This window comes from Mytilus galloprovincialis, chromosome 11 (assembly GCF_965363235.1).
Source record: "Mytilus galloprovincialis chromosome 11, xbMytGall1.hap1.1, whole genome shotgun sequence".
Lineage (NCBI taxonomy): Eukaryota > Metazoa > Mollusca > Bivalvia > Mytilida > Mytilidae > Mytilus > Mytilus galloprovincialis.
The window spans coordinates 46,516,659-46,530,897 of NC_134848.1; the positions used below are offsets into that span (position 1 = coordinate 46,516,659).

General features: G+C 32.8%; 1 pseudogene; it reads left to right on the forward strand.

Annotated features, from left to right (window-relative positions):
- The first annotated feature begins 860 nt into the window (after positions 1 to 860).
- Positions 861 to 6,851, forward strand: LOC143050767 (L-amino-acid oxidase-like; annotated as a pseudogene).
- The last annotated feature ends 7,388 nt before the right edge of the window (positions 6,852 to 14,239 follow it).

Consider the following 14,239-nt stretch of genomic DNA (forward strand, 5'->3'; position numbering starts at 1 on the left):
ATCCACAACTTTAAAAAACGCAAAAATATAGAACCCCATCCAGACCCTTGAACATGGACTATATGTTACTTAAAGCTGCATTACTGACGAGTTACTTCTGTACTGTAAAATAATTTTTCTTATTGAATACAAGTGCATATTGTATCATACAGTTTCCCCAAAAAAACATTGTACACTTATTTTTTATCGTATAATAGATATAAGAAGATGTGGTATGAGTGCCAATGAGACAACTCTCCATCAAAGTCATAATTCATAAAAGTAAACCATTAGAGGTCAAAGTACGGTCTTCAACATTGAGCCGAGCTATAAAGGGCAATAAAATAGCTGAATTCGTTCAGTGTTAAGTATAATTGATAGCAAATTTATGGTGAAAATATAAATGCAAAATAATAACTGCCAAAAAAATCCTTCGTTACATTTTAAATGAAATTCATATGAAATAAGTATCTTGAAATTTGAATGTTATTGAAATTATCGAACCATTGCATGCATATATACTAAACTAATATTTGCATGCACGTTTTTTTATATCTAGTTTACATATACAAAGTATTATCGACAAATAATATATAAGTGGGAAACCATTCAAACAGAAAAACCAACGATCTAATATATATAAAAAACGAGAAACGAGAAAAAAAATTATGAAACAAGCATTGCATGATTAAGGAGAACACCTTAAAAAACTTTACTATGTAACTATTTGACTCCTCTTATATATACAGCCCCTCTAGCATGTTACTACCGGTACAAATCATATTTTAGTATGAACATCTCCGGGTTGTTATATCTTATGGTCCTAAGTTCAGAGAACCCCAAGACATCAATTGGAACCATACCTTCAAAACTGATTATAAATGGAGGACTACCAAGAGAATAGGCTAAACGAAAAGAGGTTGAACACGTTGAATTTGTCAGAAGGGGTTAAAGCCGTCAGGTATCTGATAAAACGTGAAATCCAGAACCAAAAGAATGCTCGACTAAAATCAGTATTCAGAGACAAATGAGCAGTGAAATGTCTATTATATCCTCCTGATTAGTTAATGATGTTCTGCAGACAAAGCATCAAATAATTTGTTCGTATGTAAGTAAGAGTAAAGAGACGTCAATGCAATAGCTACATATTGCCATAAAGCAGATATTCGGAGTTTATCTCAACATACATCAGTATATGATGAGGAAGAACGACTGAACGAATGCACGCTTTTCTTGGTTTACCTTCATTAGAACACAATGAATACGTGACAGGTGTTTCCAGTCGTTTATCTTTTTTGCCCTCACTCATGTCTTTTAAATCGATTTACGATACTTAATAGATAAAACACAAATTAACTTTTGACACTTTAATATACAATCTCAAGTAAGACGGTAACGAGCTTTCCCTAAGAAATGAACAGACGGTAGCCAGCTTTCCCAGAGAAATGAACAGACGGTAACGAGCTCTCCCAGAGAAATGAAGAGATGGTAGCAAGCTTTCCAGGTCCGAGAAATGAATAGACGGGAACGAGCTTTCCCAGAGACATGAACAGACGGTAGCGAGCTTTCCCAGAGAAATGCATATCACTTCATAACAAACAATAAAAAAGAAAAAGATGTTTGTCCACACAACACGTACATTCTTTATGTATAATACACACAAATAAAAATAAAATTTAGAAAGGAAATGTGTCATGAAGACAACAACCCGACCATAGGGTAGAAAACAGCGCAACAATGACATTAATGGGTTTGCAACACAGCGAGATAATACCGCATCCGTAGGCGGGCTTCAGCTAAACCAAAATTGCATAAGATTTAAAAGCTAGAGTATAACAGAAATCAAGGTCTCAAAGGAAATTAAAGTTGAACATGGATGAGTATTTGTGTATGATCTCAATGGAAGGTTAAAGGAATGATCAGCAGACAAGGTCTTTAGTTTGGCATTTTGATTTTTCTTCATTTGAGAGTCAATTGTGATTTTTTGGTAGACAAAACATGCCTGCGAAATTTATTAGTCCTGTTGTCTGTATTGAGTTAAATTATATGCAATAGTAGTTTTCAGGGTATTTACGAGCGTAGGGATATACTTAAAAGAATATTTCACTGGTTTCTCTCTAATTATAGCTCCTTACTTCATACAAATGGAAGTATTTTTTCTGATATTTTATTGTTCAAATAAGGGAGGTATTCAGGAATTACGCCAATGTGCTTACAACCAATATTCCAGAGGCTGACAAAAAGTATTTCGTCGAAGATAGAAGTAAAGTACTCATGTACAAAACAAAGGTATGTGTTCATTATGAATTTGAATGCTCTTGTATAATTTATTTTAAAAGAAAGCAATTAAAGATCATATTTGTATACAGATTTCGAAACAACATATTGTCTAAAAAGCTGATATTAAAATCTGGAATATAAAATTAGAAAGACATTTTATAATCCCATGCACACATTATAATCCCGTGTGAAGTTAATTCACGCCATCCATACACAATAAAATGCTTTACCAAGTTAGGAAATGACAGTTGTTATCCATTCGTTTGATGTGTTCGGATTTTGATTTAACCATTTAATTAGGGACGTTCCGTCTTGAATTTTCCTCAGACTTCAGTATTTTTTTTTTCTTTTTCTTTTTAATAGTTATTAAAGGTACCAGGATTAGAATTCAGTACGCCAGACGCGCGTTTCGTCTATATAAGATTCACCAGTGACGCTCATATCAAAATATTTATAAAGCCAAACAAGTACAAAGTTGAAGAACATTGAGAATCCAAAATTCTAAAATGTTGTGCCAAATACGAAGTAATCTATGCCTGGGATAAAAAAAAAACCTTAGTTATTGATACGTACGTATTGGTGTTCAAAAATTATTCGGCATTATTGAATTTCATGATGTTTTGTTTTGTTATATGATTTCAAAATTGATTAACGTATGATTAAATTTTCTACTAGATATGTCAGCACGTTTTCAAGCACGTTTCCATCATTTTCATGTTTAGACGACAATCACGCAGTAATTTAAGGTAGACCGTCTGGTTATACACACATTCAACAGGACTGCAAATGCTATATATATATTATATATATATGCGACTGTTAATCAGAATAGTAAAGTACCTTAATGAGATTTTACTTTATTCACTCAGATGTTAATGTTTATTTCAGTTTCCAGTCTCTGTATCATAAATATTTAAGTGCTGAGGGACAACATTACATCAGAGAAACTAGCAGCTATTCTTCAATATTAAATGAAATCAGTGCATCAATTGTAGTACAAACTGAAACACAGTCTACAGAAAGTGACGACGTTTTTCCTCAATACCAAAGGAGTTCCTTCGAAGATTTTTACATGATGGTCAAAGGTGAGATCATACTTGGATCTTTTAATATCTACATGTGTTCCTTTTACAGGGGTTGTTTTGTTTTTGTTTTCTGCTAAATTGTTTCTTTTGAAATTGTTACACGATGATGACTGCTGTACCCATGTTTTGACTATTTTATTTAGTGTGTCTGTTTAGTTGACGCATCATTGTTAATATAACGGAATTTGATGAGACTGTCATCAAAGTGACAGTGTTAGCGTTATAAAACCAGGCTTAAGCCACCATTTTCTACATTTGAAAATGCCCGTACCAAGTCAGGAATATGACGGTTCTTGTTCATTCGTTTTTGATGTGTTTTGTTATTTCATTTTGACATGTGATTAGGGACTTTCCGAATTGATTTTCCTCTGAGTTCAGTATTTTTGGGATTTTGACTTTTTTTCAAGAAGCGGTATTGGTGTTTTATTAATAAATTAAAAAAAATCGAAGCTTATTCGTTTCAACACAAAGTTTTCTAAATTGAAACGGGCGTGTCATCAAAATAATGACCTTACAATTTCATATAACAAATATTCAGTTATATTCAAAACAGAACAAATACTAATGTTTCAAATTGACACTGACCATTGGTTTTATTATTAACACTAGCGTGACAAGTTTAAACATTTTGACCTGTTATCAAAGCAATATGTTTAATCCCTTTAAAAGGAAGAGCAATATTTATAATATACACACATTTTATTATTTTTATCATTTGAAAACACAAAACACAATAGGTCGTATTGCATAAAATACGCTGATTTAAACGGCAATATGTCAATATGTTCTATTTATGTGCAATTCGACTATTTTTTCTTTAATCTGACTGCTGTACACCTTTTTTTACATTATGGACAGGACTTGATTATATTTCAAAATCAGTTAAGGACGTCATGCATTAGTGCCAGACCGTCGCGTGTTCATTCATACAACCGAACATCAATCACACCGTTTTGTACGCGTAAAAGTACTTTTACTGACAAATTCATTTTATTTCATATTCTCAACTGAATTACAAACAAATATCCGATAAAACAAATAATTGCCCTAGCCGGCTCTTTGGTTTTCTTGCTGATGAAGTCAGTATCAAAAACAAAAATGCCATTAATCGGTGTATAGTTTCAAACTTAAAGCAATCAAATAGTGTAGTTTATTGCAGGAATTCTATCAAGTATAATCATGACCTCAAGTCCATCAGAAAAAGACGTGACGGATATTACAACTTATTTTTTGAAGCTACGTTCTCTTATAGCAGGACCTCAAGGGTAATGTATATCATGGCTGTAATATTGATCATTACAATAATTTAAGGGCATAGGTACATACAGTTTTGATTTCATTATAAAATTTTGATGGACATTTTCATATAGACTCTTTTTAACCTGATTAAATCAAAATTGTAACAAATAATATACCTTCATGGGCTCCTTTTCGTGTAAAATGAGGTCGAAATTTCAGATATTTGCTCAAAATTTTGATTTGTGGACGTATTTTACCTTTTTGACATAAATATCTAAATTTATTGGTTTAAAAGATAAACATTAGCGGGGTTTATTTGTTAAATTATTTGTAATATCTATTATATATAACTATTCTATCATTTTTCTTTCTTTTAGAAACAACTCAAGTTATCAAATGTTTAAATTTAGAAATAATTGTCATTTTAAAACAATGCATTGTTGACTTTTTCATTCGTTATCAAACCAAATGTCATTTTAAGAAAGAGGGGTCCATGTACTGGTTTTTAAGTTGAAACAGGCTAAATGATAAAAATCTGTCGCGATCTGTCACTGTTCGACGTCGTAAAATTTTACGTTAGCAACGTCCTCATCTACTCTGTATTGTATCGTATGCTCTTAACAGAGGGACGAAAGATACCAAAGGGACAGTCAAACTCATCAATCGAAAACAAACTGACAACGCCATGGCTAAAAATGAAAAAGACGAACAAACAACAGCACACATGAAACAACATAGAAAACTAAAGAATAAACAACACAAATCCCACCAAAAAACTAGGGGTGATCTCAGGTGCTCCGGAAGGGTAAGCAGATCCTGCTCCACCTGTGGCACCCGTCGTGTTGCTGTAAGTGTATTCTGTTGTGTGTTTTATGGACTGTTGTTTGTGTTTTGTAAAAATAAAATAGATTTTTCTTGCCAATATAAAAATAATGAGATTTTGTATGATTGTCAATGAGTCAATTATCTACCAGGTTTCAAATCAAGTGATATAAGCAAATATAAGTTACTGTTCAGTCTACAATAACGGGGAAAACCAACACTGTCTAGTCGGTTACAAAATATACCGATATGAAAAATGTGAAAAAAATCAGATAGCGGCCATATTTAAAAAGCAGGACAGTACATAAAGGATGCTGCGTATAGGTTTAAATATAACTTTGCTATTTTTTACATCTAGCTAATGGTCGTTGCTGACGATGTACAACGTCTCAAAGCTCCACTATAACAACCAACATACAAGGTATACGTATTTATGTCAAAAATATTCAATTGAAAACTGGTTTTAGCTCTAGATGAACATCAAAATTGAATGAAAGTTGTTAATAGTTTAACTTTTTTTTATTATAGGATGCATTATAACATGCCACTTTTCATTTAAAAAAATTATGCTATACCAATATCGAAGCACTATGTATAGATACTAGTAATTATTAGTGCATGGTTATATTCTCAACATGTTGACTAATATACCATAAACGTTAACAATTATATTTTGTTCTTTTCATACAGAACAGTTTCTGTTTTTATTTCAGTCAAAACTCAAAATTAAAAAGTGTGCAAAGAAAGTCATCCTTCCAACCAATAGATTTTCATTAAAACAACTTGACTGGAAGGGTCTTTACCAACCTCGTATTAGAGAATATTTAACACAGCAGTGAAAGATATTCCCGCAGCAAAGCTTTATTTCAGTTATGATCCTCCCTGGTGGAGGTGATCTCCAGTTTTATTCTGACTATATTATTTCAGACACTCCGTTTAGACAAACCTACGATTTTGGTACATCAAGTCTGAATCCTCCAAAAATCTGTACTACAGGCAATGTACACAGATAAAGATAATATCTTACTGGGAGTAGTTTTTCAACAGAGCGAATGGAAACGAAACTACTGGCGACTTCGGAAATGCAAAAGAACTTGATCAAGTTACAAAGAAGTATTTGTCTGATATATACAAAATTACTATAAGAACAATACAACGACCTACAAATTTGGCTTGGATGGTATGGAAGGACTATCCATACGGTGGTGCATGGCAAATTTGAATGCCGGGTTATATATGGCCGGCGGTTGAGAGGCAAATGACAAAACCGTCGGCAAATGATGAATCTTTGTGGTTTCAAACGCTTTCAATGCGCGTTCTTTCTCATATTGGTCTAACGCAGCGCTACAAACAGTTGAACTTGCTATGCCATATTTTGGCTTGACACCTTCACAATGTGTGGTCACTTGGGAGGGGGATACATATATTTATGTGCTATACGCGTAGTTGTTTTTAGACGCGTAGTACCTACTGTAAGAACCGGTTTCGATTTCGCGGGTAATGTATAAGAAAAGAAGCACGTTTTTTTTTCAGTAATCGAGGTTAGGCGGTGACCACTACGTTCATTACTACTACAGTGTAGACAACGAAAAGAATCATAATGAAGATATGGATGAAGATACAGTTGGAGTTACGATGGAAGAAGATGTGTCTAATGCTGATCTTTTGTCACTAATGAAGACCTACATGACCAACAAACTCGCCGGGCTCGAGAAGAATCTAAACGATTCGACCCATAGTTTAGCGAAAAGGGTAAAGAAGTCAGAAAACAAATTTATTTAAATTCAAGGGTAACAAGGTCCAGTTTGACCTTACCGTAGATGTGCTGGACAATTTAGATTCTATATCTTGTATCGAGAAGAAATGCCTGAATAAAGCCATTTCGTACTTAGCAGATTCAAAAGAGCTGCTGAACAAACGCAATAAGCATATAAGGATCGCGGAAAAGTCCGAAGGGGGTTGGCAGACGGTCAGTGAATACTTATCTGATGAGCTAGCGAGTGATTCGGAAGATGAGAAACGCATTAGGGCCGCGGACAGCAGGGCAGTCGAGAAAATCAAGGCAGCTAAGACAGATAAACAACAGCATGTTAGAAAAAGACCCGCAGAAGCGGCTGGTTCGTTTTATCAACAGGCGCTTAGTGGTGGAAATTTTGACGGTAATGGTTTGCAACTTGAGCCCTTTCGTGCAAGGGCATCTACCGGCGGAGCTCAAGGCCAGCAGAGCCCAACAAAACCTTCCGATGTCGGTTATAAGTGTGGATTCTACGGGCATTGGAGGAGATAATGTCGAAGTCAAAGCAAGAACAGAGTACCCAGAGCACCTCCTTCTTAAAGAAAATAATCAAAATATTTTTAAGGTACATGAACAATTTAATATTGTAACTTATTTGGAATATGAAAAAGATGTTTCTGATATAACTGTAAAGGGCAGATTAAGTGCTTCTTTAAATTTTTTGGTTAAGATTTGTTCAACAGATTTTGTTTATAATATAATCAAAGAAGGTTATAAATTCCGTTTTTACAAGAGCCTACTTCTGTATTTTTGAAAAATAATATGTCTGTTTACAAAATAGAATGTTTGTACATGAAGCTATTTTAGATTTGCTCGATGGCGGTTTAGTTAAAGAGGTATCGAACAGTCCCATTGCGAACCCGCTGACCGTATCAATCAGCGCAAAAGGTAAACATGGACTAGATTTGAGACATGTAAACAATATGGTGTTAGTAAACAAAGTTAAATTCGAAGATGTGAAAGTTGCTAAACAATATATTATAAACAATTCTGTTGGATTTCTTTTTGATTAAAAGGCAGGTTATCATCATATTGATATATTTGCTCCACATCAGAAGTATTTTGGTTTCTCGTGGAAGTGTGACGGGATTGAAAAATACTACGTATTTACAGTTTTACCTTTAGGATTGAAATCGAGTGGTTATATATTTACTTAGGTATTACGACCATTAGTAGCGCACTGGCTATGAAAGGGTATTAAAATTGTCGTACATTTAGACGACGGATTAGGGCTAGCTGATGATACTAGTGAGGTATGTAAATTACATGCAGACATCGTTAAATCAGATTTAATTATGTCGGGTTTTATTCCAAACAGGGAGGAGAGTATCTGGTCCCCTTCTTATTCATTGAAATGGTTGGGGTTTATATGGGATGTACGAAAATGTGTTTTGCAAATTCCTGAGTCCAAAATATTGGATTTGCAAGAATGCATAAGTAATCCTTGTAAAGTTAAGATTAGAACGCTTGCAAAAATCTGTGGCAAGGTTATATCTCTTACTCCAGCAATCGGCAATGTTACTCAGACAATGACAAGAGCTACATTAGCTGTGACTTACGAACGAGTTGATTGAGATCAGTGCATGGATATTAACTTCAATAGTGATTTAAGTTTTGAGTTCATGTTTTGGAAAAATAACGTGCAATTGCTAATGCCTGTCTCTTTATTACCAAAAGCAAATGAAGTTGTACCATGGCAGTTAGAAACGGTATATCAGATAGACTTTTTACGATACACGGCCGCTGGACTTGGCAAAAGATGGCTATGTGTCTGAAGCGTTTATCTGTTACAAAAAATCTTGGTTTATAACCACTGCTTTCTTTGTGCATCGACATGGTTACCGTGGTGGACAAAGTCAGAAATGTGTTTCTTTATTTTATACCAAGATGATATAGTATACAGTTTTGGTTTCAAGAAGGTTTCAAAAATTAAGTAGTGATGTGCACATAAATGCTTTATGTTCGTTTGAATTAGAACATAAATATATTTATGTGCTATACGCGTAGCTATTTTTAGACCCGTAGTACCTATTGTAAGAACCGGTTTGGATTTCGCGGGTAGTATATAATAAAAGAAGCACGTTCTTTTTCAGTTATCGAGGTTAGGCGGTGACCACTACGTTGATTACTACTACAGTGTAGACATATTTACGGTAGTGTAGAATTGTTATGTAGTTCATAGATCAATTAGATGAGTACTAATTATGATATTTGTTTAATTTTAGATATTCTGTAAGGCCAGTGTACCATGAAAGGAGTATGTCCAGTAAAACTCCTTTTTGGCACAAAAAATAGCAGTTTTAAAAAAAATTGTTATAATGTAAACTTTTAGTTATTTATTGGACAGTACAATGCTTCTGCTACATAAATATGGGCTGTTGTTGACAATACAATGCACATATATCGGGTACTAGCACCATTTAGTCATGCTAAATTACTGAAATCTTCACAATTCTAGCATTTTAGTTAAATTTTACACGAGTTCCGTGCAAAACGAAAGTAGCTGCATTCGTGTTCATCCTGAATATTGAAATGTAAGTTGTATTTGATGATAATACATAACATATATAAATGTTGAGGATGAACACGGGTGCAGCAACTTTCATTTTTGACAAAAACCATCTGAAAAGTGACATTTTTCAGCATATTTGGTAGATTTTTCATATTTGAGCTTGAATCGATCATTTTTTATGACTTAATTAGCTTAAATTTTCACATAAATTAATTGAATCAAATGAAATAAACACTTAAGTGTTTAAAAAGTGGTCAAAATCTTTCGTCAGATGAACTTGAAATTTGACGCCAAAGTTGGTCCTTGCCGGTTCTACTCCTTTTGTATTTAGTTGACGTTACGTATTTGCATTCAGTGAATCCAGTGTTTAGGTGGACAATGAAAATTAATGATGATTAAGTTTGCACAAATAAATGTTTAATAAAATGGACATGGTCACCGTGCTGGACAAAATCAGAAATGTGTTTCTTTATTTTATACCAAAATGATATAGTATAAAGTTTGAATTTGAAGTAGGTTTCAGAAATTAAGTAGCGATGTGCACATAAATACTTTATGTTCGTTTGGACACGTGAATTAGAACATGAAAGTCTTTTAAAATGACTTAAATTACCTAAATATAAATATTATAAGATAAACCTTCACATAGATCTATGGTGATTGCCGTGAATATAAATACAGTGAGATGTGGTATGATCCGCTGAGCCTAATAACGCGGATTTGATACATCTATAAACCAACGTATGATCCGCTGAGGCTAATAACGCGGATTTGAAACATCTATAAACCAACCCATACTTTAGAGTCCGCTATAATGGGAACCAGTAGGATACTATGTAAAACAACTTATAGGTTGCACTTTGTAAATACAGCTGTTTCTCAAAACACGCCTCTTTTGGGGAGTAATAGAATATTCATAGAAAATTAATTTTGTTTACATACTGGTTCCCAGTTATGCTCTCTGTGTTCCATATCGCAGAGACAGAACTTGGGAATGTTACCAGTAAATAAACACGTGCATATTGTTTACATTGAAATCTGTGGTAACCTTTCATTCGAGGTAGGGGTAGTTAAGAAAATTAGTGTAAGTTTAAACTCTGAGAAGTTCATGGCATATAAACGTTGAAAATATGCCGCACAGCCCTATATTTTGACCTTTGAAAAAAATTGTGGTGCATATGAACTTTCAATTCTAGGATAAGATTTTTTTCAAAACTTCATAGTAAAAGTGGTACAGTTTAAGCCGTAAAAGGAGTTCCTATGGGAAATTGCATTGTCAATATTTACAGAAATGCAACCTAAATGTGAGCAAACGGCAGGGTGTATAATATAAGAAATACCGAAATAAATGAATAATAGTGAAAGACAGAAAACAACTAATACCTATAGAGAATGCGGTGGAACAACATGTTTGTGCCAATTTCAATGTGTGCTCTGATATTAATTAATAAAGTTAATTCTCCTGATATGACTTGATATAGAATATGTATGTCATTTCAAAATGTGAATCTGTAAACTTGAAAGTTTTAAATTTCTATAAAAGTCGAGATAACTGCTATGTTATTAGTAACAATTGTGTGGCATATGGCAATGACTTAAACTGGCATTTTATTCTTAATAACAGAGATACAGGCCACGATTCAGTTGCGTAGCGTATAGACGACGGTTTATACACTTTTATAGATGGAAGTCAGAGGTAAAAAGAAATTTTAACATACATATTGCTTGTCCTACTTGTAAACGATGTAAAAAAAATCTTTTTTTTATATTGTTTTATCTTTATTCAATCATACTAAATATTTACACATTATTTACGGTGGTACCCAACACTTTTACTAAAATTTATTTGTCTCGTTTAATTTTCATAAAATTTGGACAAAATATTTTCATTTGACTCTTTAACAAAACTAAAAAAAATTCAAAAATTTTGAACCAACCGTTTTGTCAGAAAAATTACACTGGTTATATAGCAGTTTGACAAACACCAATTTTGATCATTGAGAAGCTTAATATTCCCTTTACAACACAACGTAATTAAAACGTTTAGCTGACTTTACAGAGTTATATCCCTGTAGTGTTAGGTACCACCTTAATAAGTACACGTTTTCATCTACTGTAATATTACAGTTAAAAGATATTCCCTGCAATACCACAGATATAGTCATACTTTACATATTGCAGCATTTTCACTTGGTTTTGTTTTTGATTTTTTAAACTTTATTTCATAAAATTGAGATTAAAATTAATATAAAAATTGACATATTGTCTCGATCAAAACAAAAATGATAATTCTTATTCATATTTTATCATGATAAATAATGCGTTTTGTTCATTGTGAATTCCTGTTAACCTAGTAATCGTTTATGCCAAGTGTTTTGATTATTTAGCAACAACATGCCAAATTGTGTAATATGTTGTACTTTTTATATTTATAAATAAGAATTGAAAATTACTATAGTAAGAAGGTCTGGAATCATAATAGACACAAAATACAGAATAAAGGCCCCAAAAAGAATAGAAAAGATAGGGCAAGAGATAAAAAAAGCTAACGTGATGCTTCTGTAATACAAAGAGCAAAAGGGCAGGTGAATAAAAAATTAGTTAAATGTAATAAAAAAAATAAAATACAGACATAAAAGACCTTTATTTGTCCAATCTTTTATACAAAAAAAATAATTCCCGAAAAGAATTTCGAAATATGAACAGGAAGACTTAGGGAACAATGTTCGTATGGCAAAAGCATCGGATTTCCATTCGCTATTTCATAATCTACTGAATGCTGCGTAATATTTTTACAAGCTTTCACAAAAACGTTGTAATAGGCTTTAGACGACGTCCTAAACGATGAAAATTCAACATATGGCGTGAAGGTGTTTCAATTCCGGCGTTTCAATAATGAAACTCCTATATATTTTGAAAATGTCTATTGAGGAAGGATTGCGAACTACTTAACAGATGCCTTGCAGACGTTCATAATTTTACAATTTATAATGAGGTTTATGTTCTAAAAACAATACTAATTAAACAAGAAATCTAAATAGCCTTTTACTGATTATAGAATGCATGAATGCACTGCAATGACACATTACAACTGCAGTCATCTTAGTTAAGATGGCTATCAATCACGTTCTTGTAATTTCTTAACCTGCATGTACATATATCAATCATTAAAATTAACACAATAATATATTAGGCTCTGAATATGGCTCACAGAATAGAAATTTACGGTCAAAATCTACAAAATATGTACAGAAAATTAGAAGAAAGAAAAGTAAGAAAACGATAATGTAGAATAATGGGGTTTTGAAATATAAGATATATATTTATAGTTGATGGTTAATAGTATAAAGGATAGAGAAATGTAATCCAACACATTAAAGAACGCAAAAATATAGAACCCCATCCAGACCCTTAAACATGGACTATATGTTGTTAAAAGTTGAATTACAGACGAGTTACATGTGTACTGCAAAATTGCTTTTCTTATTGAATACAAGTGCATATGGTATCATACAGTTTTTAAAAGATAACATTGTACATTAATTTTTCAACTATAATAGATATAAGAAGATGTGATATGAGTACCAATGAGACAACTCTCCAACCAAGTCACTATTCATAAAAATAAACAATAGTAAGTCAAAATACGGTCCTCAAGCCATGTTATAAACCGGTATCTAAACATAATACAGTATGAACATCTCCAGAAGGTTATATATCATGGTCCTAAGTTAATAGAACCCCAAGACATTAATTGGAACCATACCATCATAAATATTTATGAATTGAAGACTTCTCCAGGACATTGGCTAAACGAACGGAAGTTGAACTCTTATGTCAGGTATCTAATTAAACGTCGAATAAAAAAAAACAAATATGTGAATGATCGACTTAATTCCGTATTCAGAGACATAGATGCTGTGAAATGTCTATCAAATCTTCACGATTAGCAGACGTTGTTCGGCAGACAAAGATTTATTTTGTTTGTATGTACGCAAGAATAAAGAGACAGCAATCCAACAGCAATTAAACGCAACCATTAAACAGATACTCGGAGTTCATTTCAACATACAATAACGCACATGAATAATATAATTTGCTCTCACTGTCCTCAATATATGTCAATAAGAAAGAACAAAGGAACAAATCTAAGTCAAAACTCAAGACGATTTGTCTCTCATTTTTTTTAAATGATTGCCCTAATTCAAGGCTACATGGAATATGTATAGTTACATAACATTTTTTGATTGCTGTTACATATTTATCATCTATAAATATAAAACGTTTTTGTGCTATTCATTTAAATTAGCATGTAATTATAACCAGTTACAATTGCATTCTATAAAAGGAAGAAGAAACTTCTACATTGATTGTATGGAAACTCCTCCTATTCATGTTCAACTCAAAATGTAATGATAAGAAATTAGCCAATTACAATTAAGTTAATCAATTATTCAAATATTCGGAACAACAAAAGCACGTGTTGAAACGGTTAGGATAGAAACTGTATAAGAAAGATGATATCGA